The 10715-nt window shown below is 38.6% G+C and overlaps 1 pseudogene; it reads left to right on the forward strand.

The window, feature by feature from the left end:
- Nucleotides 1–6787: 6787 nt before the first annotated feature.
- LOC102877129 lies at nucleotides 6788–7692 on the forward strand (annotated as a pseudogene).
- Nucleotides 7693–10715: the final 3023 nt, after the last annotated feature.

Consider the following 10715-nt stretch of genomic DNA (forward strand, 5'->3'; position numbering starts at 1 on the left):
CAAAGTTAAAGGAAAGTTAAAGGAAGCTGGTGAGTATGTTAAACTTGTACTGACCACCTGGGGCCACTTGATGACTTTATGAGTGGAAGTGGGAGATATGCAATAATGCAGAGAGAGAGGCCTTCAGCATTTCCTCCTAGCATGATAAATGGGTAAATGAAGAAGGGTTACTGCTTTATGTAGCAGAGTCCTTAGGAATACTTGATGTGCTTATTTGTCCCAAGCGAGGAAAGTTGAATAAGTAGACCAGCAAGTTTTAAAGAGGAAGATGGTGGACTCCTGAGTTAACAGATGATACCAACGTGGACCTACGCACAATATCTTTCTTGACCTAGGCACAATTTCTCAATCCATTTGTTTGTTGATGGACATTTGGGCTGTTCGCATTTTCTTGCAGTTGTCAACAATGTCGTTATGAACATAGATGTATATATCTGCTCGTGTTTCAGGTCTAATTTTCTAGCAGTGGAATAGCTGGGTCATATGGGATTTCTATGTTCAACCTTTTAAAGAAATGCCAAACTGCCTTCCAGAGTGATTGTACCATTTTTCAATCCCAACAGCAATGTGCGAAAACTCAAATCTCTCCAACATTTCTTTATTTCTGTCATGTGAAATTTTGATACTGCTATTGGGCTGAGATAGTATCTCTTTGTTGTTTAGATTTTCATCTTTCTGATTACTATTGATTTTGAGCAGTTCTTCATGGGTCTTTTGGCCATCTGAATGTATTCCTCTGTGAAAAATCTTTTAATGTATCTTTCCCATTTTGTTATTGAGCTACCAATCTTCTTTGTGGAGGTGCTATAATATTTCTGTAAACTTTAGTTATGAGACTTTGTCTGAAATGACAACATCAAATAGGGATTTTCCCCCCAGTGAATAGGCTTTCTTTTTACCCTATTTGAAGAAGCTTTTTTATTCACCTAGGGATTTGATTTTTAGAAGGTACCACTCATCAATTTCATCCTCTCCTGCTTATGTATTTCTAGCCATATTTGCAAGCCTATTTATGCTAGTGGCTAGGGTTTCTTAGTTTGGTCCCATTTTGTCTTTTATGATCCTTATTGTTTTGGATTTTACCCCAAAGCCTCTGACCCAAAATGAGTTGAGTTTTGTGTATGTTTTAAGATGTAGACCTATTTCATTTTTCTGGAAGTAGATGTCTAGTTTGCCAGCACCATGTATTGAAGAGGTTGTCATTTCCAGATTTTTTAGGTTTTGTTTCCTTGTAAAATATCAGTCGACAATTGATAGATGGGTTGATTACATTTCCATTGGTTTATGTGTCTGAAATTGTACAATACCATGCCTTTTTGGTTACTACGGCTTTGTAGTATGTTTTGAAATCAGACTGCTATGCCTCCCACTTAATTTTTATTTTTCATTTTTATTCATTCTTATATTTGTTATTACATTCTGGAAGTTGGCTGGCTGGCTGATGTCGCGGTGGCAGTCTGGCAAGGGAAGTTTCTGGGGTTCATTTGTTGTTACTGCTCTAGGCCATATAGACCTGGTCTGTCGACTTCCTGTACAGAGGTAGCTCATAGTGGCTGTGAAGCTGAACACTGTGACACTTATATGTCAAATGTCAGAATGGTTAACTGTGGTGGACAGTGTTTGGTGGAGCTCCCATATTAAAACAAGCTTGGAAGCAGGAGTGATATCCACTTCTGAAATAGCTTGCCTCTAGAAACCCTATGAAACGGAGAAAGGATGAAAGTTATACAAGTTTCCAGGTCTTTCATTCGTAGGGTTGCTATGAGTCACCTACAACTAGGTGCCATTGAGCTGAATACATTGTCCGTCTGGAGACTAAATAGTGCCTGATACAGGCTATAGTCTTCCCAGTTGCTTACTATGCATCAGAGAGCTGGACAATGATTAGAAATGATAGAGTATTGGTGCCTTTTAACTGTGGTGCTGAAGAAGAATATTGAATAAAGCGTGGACTGCCAGGAGAACAAACAAGTTCCTCCTGCAGAGGGTGAAACCAGGCTGCTCCTTAGATGCAAGGATCCTGAAGCTTTGTCTAATATACTTTTGACATGTTAAAAGGAGGGACCAGTCCTTGGAGAGGGACATCATGCTTGGGAGGGTGGAGGGACAGCACAGGAGAAAAAGTCCCTTAATGAGATGGATTGATTCAGAGACTGGGGTAATGCGGTAGGTGTGTGTCAGAGACAATAAGGTAAGCACAGGATAGACCAGGGTTTAGGGCTGTTGTACATAGGGTTGTTATGAGTCATTAGCGACTTGACAACACATAAAAACAACAACATAGCTTTTTATAATGCTTTGTTATTATCAATTTAATTTCAGCTGGTTCTGTTGCTAAGTAGCCTCTTTCTTTTCTTATTTGAGTTATTTATGGCTTCTCTTTTGTTAAGTTTGCCAATGGTTTCTCTATTTTGTTGACCCTTTCTAAATCCAGCTCCTGATCTTGTAGGTGTTTTTAATCATCTTTCTGTTTTCTATCCCACTGATTTCAGATTTTGCTCTTATAATTTCCTTTCTTCTCCAGGCTGTGTGATTAGTTTGTGGGTTCCCCCTCTATTTCCTACAGGTGTTGACTTAAGTAGTTTATTTTCTCCTTTCTTCTTTTTTATGTGTTTGCATTTTGCTATGAATTGCCCCCTGAGGACTGCCTTAACTTTATCCCAGATGTTTTAATATGTTGTTTTTTTCATTTTCATTTATTTCAAGGGACTTTTACATTTTACTTTTAGGTTCTTCTATGACTCAGTAAGGGAGCTCTGGTGGCCTGTGGCAAGAAGCTGTGCTGCAATCTCAAAGGCACATGATTCAACACCACCAGCTGCTCTGAGGGGAAAATATGGGCAATCTCTTCCTGTGAAATTAACTGCCTGTAAAACCCCACCAGAGGATAAGATATGGGTCAGTTCCAACTCTTCAGTATACAACAACATGACCCAATAGTATTCAAGCAGAAAATTATTTAGTTTCTATGAGTGGTTTTTATCTTTTATCCTCTTGAGGTTAATTTCTAGCTTCATGGCACCTTGGTATGAGAAGATACTTTGAATTATTTCATTGTTTTCTAATTTGTTGAGGCTTGCTTTGGGTATTAATATATGATAAATTATGGAAAATGGAAAATGTGCACGTGAGAAGAAAGTTAATTGAATTTTGGTAGGATGAAGTAAAAACTATACTACTTTATAATTTAGTTCTTCTGAATTTTTGTTGACCTTCTTTTGAGTTGACCTGTCCTTTGGTGAGTGTGGTGTGTTAAAGTATTATACTATTATGTGGCCCTATTTCTTTCTTCAAATCTTATTGTGTTATGTGTTTTGCATTTCTATAATTTGGTGAGTAGATGTTAACCAGGTTTTATCTTTTTGTTCTATTGTACTTTTAATCATTATATAGTATCTTTTTTGAAGGAGGAGTGGCATCCACTTCCATAACAGCTTGCCTCCAGAAATCCTATGTACCTGGAGAGAGGATGAAAGGCACCCAAGCGTTGAGGACTCTCCTTCATAGGGTTGCTATGAGTCGCCAGCCACTCGATGGCACTTAACAACACAATAACAACAATAGCAATAATTACAATTGCCTAAATTATTTAGTTTCTATGAGTGGTTTTTATCTTTTATCCTTTTGAGGCCTAGTCTGTTTGGATTTTGCTGAGTTTCTTAAATGTAGATTTCCTCATTTTTCATGATACCTGGGAAATTCTTTTTCTAGTATCTCTTCCACAATTTTTTAGTGTTCAACCCTATTCTGCTCTGGAATTCTCACCACGCATATTTAGTTCCATTTAATGTTCTCACATGATCCTAATGTTTTCTTTATTTCCCTTTCATTATTTCTTGTTTTTCCTTCTGGTAGTTTCTCATTGAGGCACTTGTCTTTTAGCTCACTGATTCTCTTCCTCTACATCTTTTCAATTCTTTTTGTTTTTTCTTCATGTTAAAAAAATTTCACCATGTTGGTCTTGATATTCTGGATAACATTTTCATGCATTTTTTAATTTCTAGTGCTGTGTTGGCTGTACCTTATCTATGTTGTGATAATTTTTAAAATTCTTGTGCCTCCTTATTTACAGGTTCAAGTCTTTCTTCCATCACCTATAACTTATTAAATAGTTCTTTTAACTCCATGGCCATATTTTTCTTTTCCTTTCTCCCTGTCTCTGGGGTATTATTTGGGTCTGCAATCTTGTTTGCTTTTTATAGAAGAAAGCTTGTTTTATTTTTCCATTGTGTTTGAGCTGTCTGTTGCTTCCTTTTCATTATGTTATCTTCTTCTTCTAATGTGTTAGGTAGTTCTGTTGTGTCTCTGTAGGTTGTTGTCAGTTCCTCATCTTTATGATGTTTGATTAAGTTGCATATTTTTGTACTCTTAAAGTGGCACTATTCCTCATTTCCTGTGGAAAACTTCTCCTTTGGTTGTCCTTTGAAAGGATAGGGATCTGAATTCTTTCCCTTTTCTCAGCTGTGGTGGGCCTGCTTCTCTGTCTTGTTCTTCAGTTTGATAGGGAAGCAGTTGTTACACCTGGTGGTAGACAAAGTCCTAGGGAAAAGGTCCAGAGTAATGGCATGTTACCAACAGTGCAGTTCTCAAGTCTCATTTGATGGTAATGGTGGTAATGGTAAAGCTGTACACCCGTCTCCTCTCTTGCAGCTAGTCAGGAGAGAATCTCTCTTACCTGAGCATGCATAGGCCCGGAAAAATGGCAAGGACCCAGTAGTATAGTTCTCAAGTTTCAGTAAGTGTTAATTGCCATCCCATGTACCTGTCTCTTCTCCTCCAGCTGTTTGGGAGGCAGCTGTTTACACAGCAAAGGCCTATGGAGGTGACAAGTTTTTAACACTATAGTCCCCAAGTGTCACCTGTTGCTAATAGTCAACCCAAGCACTGGCTTCTCACCTGCATATGGTTGGGAGGGAGGTATTCCTTCCTTAGCAGATAATGGCCCAGGGAAGTGACATGATTGCAACAGAGCAGCCCTTAACACTCAGTTGGTGCTAATGGCCAACTTGCATACCTGTCTCCTCTCCTGAATCCAGTTGGTAGGGAACTGTTCCCTTCTTTACTGTGGCTGGTTGGTAGGGAGTTGTTCTTACCTGAATAGGTAAAAGTGCAAGGAATTGTCAAGGTCCAAACAGTGCAGTACTGAAGTCTGTTGGTGCTAATGGACAACTCACACACCTATTTCCTCTCCTGAGGCTGGTCAGGAGGTAACCATCCCCACCTGAGCAGACAAAGGCCCAGGTAAGCTGAATGTCCCAGTAGTACGGTCCCTAGGCCTCAGCTGGTGTTAATGCTGACGTGTGTTGCTATCTCTTCCTCTGTGGTTAGTTCATCTGAACTCTATTGCCTTCTAGAAAATGACCTTATATACTCCAAACAATTTATAGTTTTTAAGAAAAAAAAATCTATTTGATCTTGGGTCTATGGTATAGTGACTCATGTTACAATGCATTAGATACATAAGAAAATATAAATTTTTCAGAGACCATCGTGAAATTTTAATACCAAATAAAATATTTCTTTACTATAATTATTTTTAAAATACTGCATGAAATAAGCTTTGACTGAAAAAATAATTTGTTTCTGAAATTAAAATTTATCTAGAATACCCTGCAGTAAATATGGAAGACTATGACTGTAGAAAACAACAGTCACATATTAATATTACTGTTTGTTAGTTTTAACTTTAAGAATTGCTTTATAAGTGGGAGTGAAGCATTTTTTTATGTAAAAATTAGAATATAAATTTTCATCACCTTGAAATTAAAAATAAGGCATCATTGTTAGCCTAGTGGCACCTCCCATCTGATTAACTGCCTTTGAAAACCTGCTGGATGGTCAGCTTTGGATGGGTTCTGACTCTTTGGTACACAACAATAACAACAGCAGCAATGTAAAATAAAGATAAATGTGAAAGAGATTTAGAAATAGAGGGTTGTTGGTAAGGGAAATAGTAACATTCTTGGTGTATTTATCTTAAGTAGAGGAGAGTTGAAGTATGTTGATAGATGATCCAAACACTGAATTGTGCTCATGAGGAACATGAACACAGACCCAAGAAGCAGTCACTCCAACAGAATGAGAGGATACTGCATGGTCAAAAATCAAGAAAGATATGTCAGGGCTGTATAATTTTATCATATTCAATCTAAGTATAGGACAAATAATCTGAAAGCACATATTGATGAAGCTTGAAGACTACGGCCTTCAATGTGTATCAAACCTAAACATAAAGAATATGAGAATTCTTACAACTATATCAACGAACAACATCATGATAAATACAGAGAAGGTTACATTTTTCAAGAGTTTCATTTTATTTGAATCCACAGTGTCCATGGAAACAGTGGTGAAGAAACCAAAAAACCAAATTACAATGGGCAAACCTTCTGCCTCTTAAAATTATTAAAAAGCAAAGATTTCACTATGACTAAGGCATACCTCACCCAATCCATGGGGTTTTCAACTGCCTCATTTATATCTGAAAGCTGAGAAATGAATAAGGAAACCTAAAGACAAACTTATGAACTGAAATTACATTGTTTAAAAAGAACATGAAATTTATTGTATATTTCCAGACAAAGGAACAAATACATTCTTTTTTTTCAACACTTCTTGGAAGAAGTACAGTCAAAATGCTCTTTAAATTGGAGAGCCGCAGCTGCAGCAGCGAGGACAGCCTGTGCAGCGCCAGGCCGGGCACGCCAGCGGCAGCCGAAAGAGGACGCCAGGGCGCGCGCCGCAGTCAGCCACCCTCAGCCTCCGCGGCAGCTGCTGACCCACCACCATGGCCCGGGGAAAAGCCAAGGAAGAAGGAGGCTGGAAGAAATTCATCTGGAACTCGGAGAAAGAGGAGGTTTTGGGCAGGACCGGTGGCAGTTGGTTTAAGATCCTTCTCTTCTACGTAATATTCTACGGCTGCTTGGCTGGCATCTTCATCGGAACCATCCAGGTGTCGCTACTCACCATCAGTGAATTTAAGCCTACCTATCAGGACCGCGTGGCCCCACCAGGATTGACTCAGATTCCGCAGATCCAAAAGACAGAAATTTCCTTTCGCCCATTAGACCCCAAGAACTATGAGCCCTATGTGCTGAACATAGATTCCTGGACAAGTACAAAGACACAGCCCAGAAGGATATGATTTTTGAAGACTGTGGCAATGTGCCCAGTGACTTCAAAGAGCGAGGAGAATATAACAATGAACGAGGAGAGCAGAAAGTCTGCAGGTTCAAGCTTGCCTGGTTGGGAAACTGCTCTGGAATAAATGATGAGAGTTTTGGCTACAAAGATGGCAAACCATGTGTCATCATAAAGCTCAACCGAGTTCTGGGCTTCAAACCTAAGCCTCCCAAGAACGAGACTTTGCAAAGTTTCTCACTGATGAAGTATAATCCTTATGTCCTGCCTGTTCAGTGCACTGGCAAGCGCGATGAAGATAAGGATAAAGTTGGAAACATGGAATATTATGGACTAGGTGGCTACCCTGGTTTTCCTCTGCAGTACTACCCCTACTACGGCAAGCTTCTGCAGCCCAAGTACCTGCAGCCTCTGCTGGCCGTACAGTTCACCAACCTCACCATGGACACTGAAATTCACGTTGAGTGTAAGGCGTATGGTGAAAACATTGGGTACAATGAGAAAGACCGTTTTCAGGGACGCTTTGATTTAAAAATTGAAATTAAGAGCTGATCACAAGCACAAATCTTTCCCACTAGCCATTTAAAGTTTAAAAAAAAAGATTTAAAAAATTGCTCTTTAAATTGAGAAAGAGAAAACTTCATATTACCTACTCTGGATGTGATCAGAGGAAACCAGTCCTTGGAGAAGGATATAACCTTGGTGGAGTAGAGGGTCAGTGAAAAAGAACACTCTCAATGAGATAGACTGACATTGTGGTTGCAACAATATGCTCAAACAAATCAACAATTTTGAGAATGGCACAAGACAGAACCCGTGTTTTATTCTGCTATATCTGGGGCCACCATGAGTCAGAACTGACTTAGTAGTACCTAACAACACAGTAACAAATTACATGATCCATCTCGTTCAACATTTTTTTGCCAGGAAAGCTCTAAGTTTTGTTATAACAAACATAAGGCATAAATCTCTTATTGCTTCAGAGTGTCCTTTTCTCCCATCACTTGATTTTTAAAAATTTTAAAGTCTTATTTGTACTACCTCAATTAATGTGGAGTGCCTCTAGCTTTACTGTTACATAAAGAAATCCAGTACAATTAATCTTTATCTAGTATAATTGGTACCAGGAGTTAGCTTATTGATTAAAAAAGGTAATTAAAGAGATATAGAAAAAAACCCCTGTGTACACACACCTAATATATTTTATTTTCCTTTAAAGTATGTAAATGGACATATGCCAATCTTTATTATATGGCTAAGGCTTTTTCTCTGAGTATGAGTCCCTAAGTATGTTTCCTGTCACCATAAAGTGGAACCTCTCCTTTCTAATTATGTTGTTATGTGCCATTGAGTCACTTGCAGCTCATAGTGACCCCTATGGACTGAACCCTGCTCTATTCTTTGCCAACTTTACCATCTCTGACACACCTACCCCCATTACCCCTGACACTGAATCAATACAACTTATCCAGGGTCTTTCTCTCTTGCACTGTCCCTCCATCCCCCAAGCATGACGTTCCTCTCCAAGAACTGATTCCTCCTTGCAACATGCCCAAAGTATGTCAGACAAAGTTTCAGAATCCTTGCCTCCAAAGAGTCTTTTGATTTCACCCTCTCTAGGACAAATCTGTTTGTTCTCCTAGCAGTCCATGGTATATTCAATACTCTTCTCCAGCACCACAGCTCAAAGGCATCAATTCTCCTTCTATCTTCCCTAGTCATTGTCCAACTTTCTGATGCATAGCAAGTACTTGCAAAGACTATGGCCTGGCTCAGGCATGCCTTAGTCTCTAGACTGACATCATTGCTCTTCAGTACTCTGGAGAGGTCTCTGACAGCAGGCTTTCCCAATAAAATTTATCTTTATTTCCTGGCTGCTGGTACCAAGAGTGTTAATTGTGGAGCCAAGCAAACTGGAGTTGTTAACAATCTTAACCTCTTTACCATCTATCATGATGCTGCCAATGGGCCCAGTGGTGAGAATCTTTGTTTTCTCCATGCAAACTTCCTATTAAATACAAAGAGAATTTAAGGACATTCTTACAGTAATGTGATTGCAGAAGACATCTGTTTTTACACACTTGTTTTTTTTCCATTCTTAATTTGCTGGTTTCAATAGTATTTCATTACATAATACAGTTACAGGTATGCATTGCTTATGGTCCATGATCTACTCTGTGAAACAGAATATTGAGAAAACTGGACCTCTGTGAGCATTGTATTAAGGCTTTTTCGGGGAAAATAAAAACCCAAACAAACAACCCTTTCGGGAACCTGCTCCTGACCATTTTCATTACTGCTGCTGCTGCCACAAATGGTGGTAGCTGTGGGAGCAGAAGGAGAAGAAATGAGAGGAGAGTGAGGCAGACATGACCAGCCTCTCCTGCTGCTCCACCAGTCTATGTATCATAGACAGCCTGGAAGCCAGTTCCCAGAGCCATATCTTCTCCTCACCTGAGTTCAATATGTGATCCAGTGCTGCAAGGATCTAAATTTAAGGTCTTCAAAACCATTAAAGCAAAATAATAAACAAAAGGAGAGCTGCTCTCCCTTTAAAAAACGAAAAACAAAAATAAAAAGCCAAAAACAACCTTAGGGGACCACTAACGTACAATTTGCTGACAAAACAGAGATTAAATAGTGCATATCTGTATATAATCTCTCACACTCACACTAAAATATGCTGGACCACTGCCAACTTTGTTTTTTTTCACATTTATTTTGTGATAAGAAGGTATAGTTTTTTTTAACTGTTTCCCATCACCCAACTTATTAATTTTGTTGCCGTCCCCCCCTTCTCATCTCTGTTAATTTTCCAAGGTTGATTCTGTAGGTAAATATTTCCTTAGCTTTACAGTACAGATTTAGAGTGGCACAGACAATCTACTTCATAATTTTATCTTATAAGTAGGGACTACAAAGTAATAATGCCAGAACATTCCCCCCTCCCCCAATTAAGTTCTCTTAGGATCTATACTCCCAGGAAGCAAGAAAATAGAAGAAATAATTTCTAAATGTATCAAAAATTCACATGCTAGCAGGTACACTGATGCCACTACTTTCTGAAAATGTGACGTGTTTGCTGCTCTAGAATTAAGACACCTCTATCAAGCGCTTTTACGTTTCTCTTGATATTTTATTATATATTCTTTTCTTTAACTTCTTGAAAGTTGACATGGGGAAAGAGGATGATCTGTTTAAGAGCCTGAGAAAGCTCCTGAGGAAATAGTAACGTGATCTTCCTGTCAGATAACTTACTCTACTGTCAATCCCTGTAAGAATCTCATTTTTATGGTTGTGTGAGTTCACTTCCTAGGCTGCATTCAGCAAAAATGCCATGATAAAAACAAAAGGATGTTAGTGAGAAACGACTTATGTTTAGTTTTCCTTTAGAGAACTGTAAGAAGTCCTCCTTTACTTAAACTTCTCAGTCTAGAAACCATGAAAAGTCTTTTTAGTTCTAGTTTTAGTTTCACAAACCAGGTTATAGTCTCAAATTTTCTTATCCCTATATATAAAGTTTTCCATTAATTTCTAGTATTAAATGTAAAATAGGGCAATTTGTTTTCCTTATG

This window comes from Elephantulus edwardii, unplaced genomic scaffold (assembly GCF_000299155.1).
Source record: "Elephantulus edwardii isolate Elephantulus edwardi_28Jun2011 unplaced genomic scaffold, EleEdw1.0 scaffold00437, whole genome shotgun sequence".
In the NCBI taxonomy this organism is placed as follows: domain Eukaryota; kingdom Metazoa; phylum Chordata; class Mammalia; order Macroscelidea; family Macroscelididae; genus Elephantulus; species Elephantulus edwardii.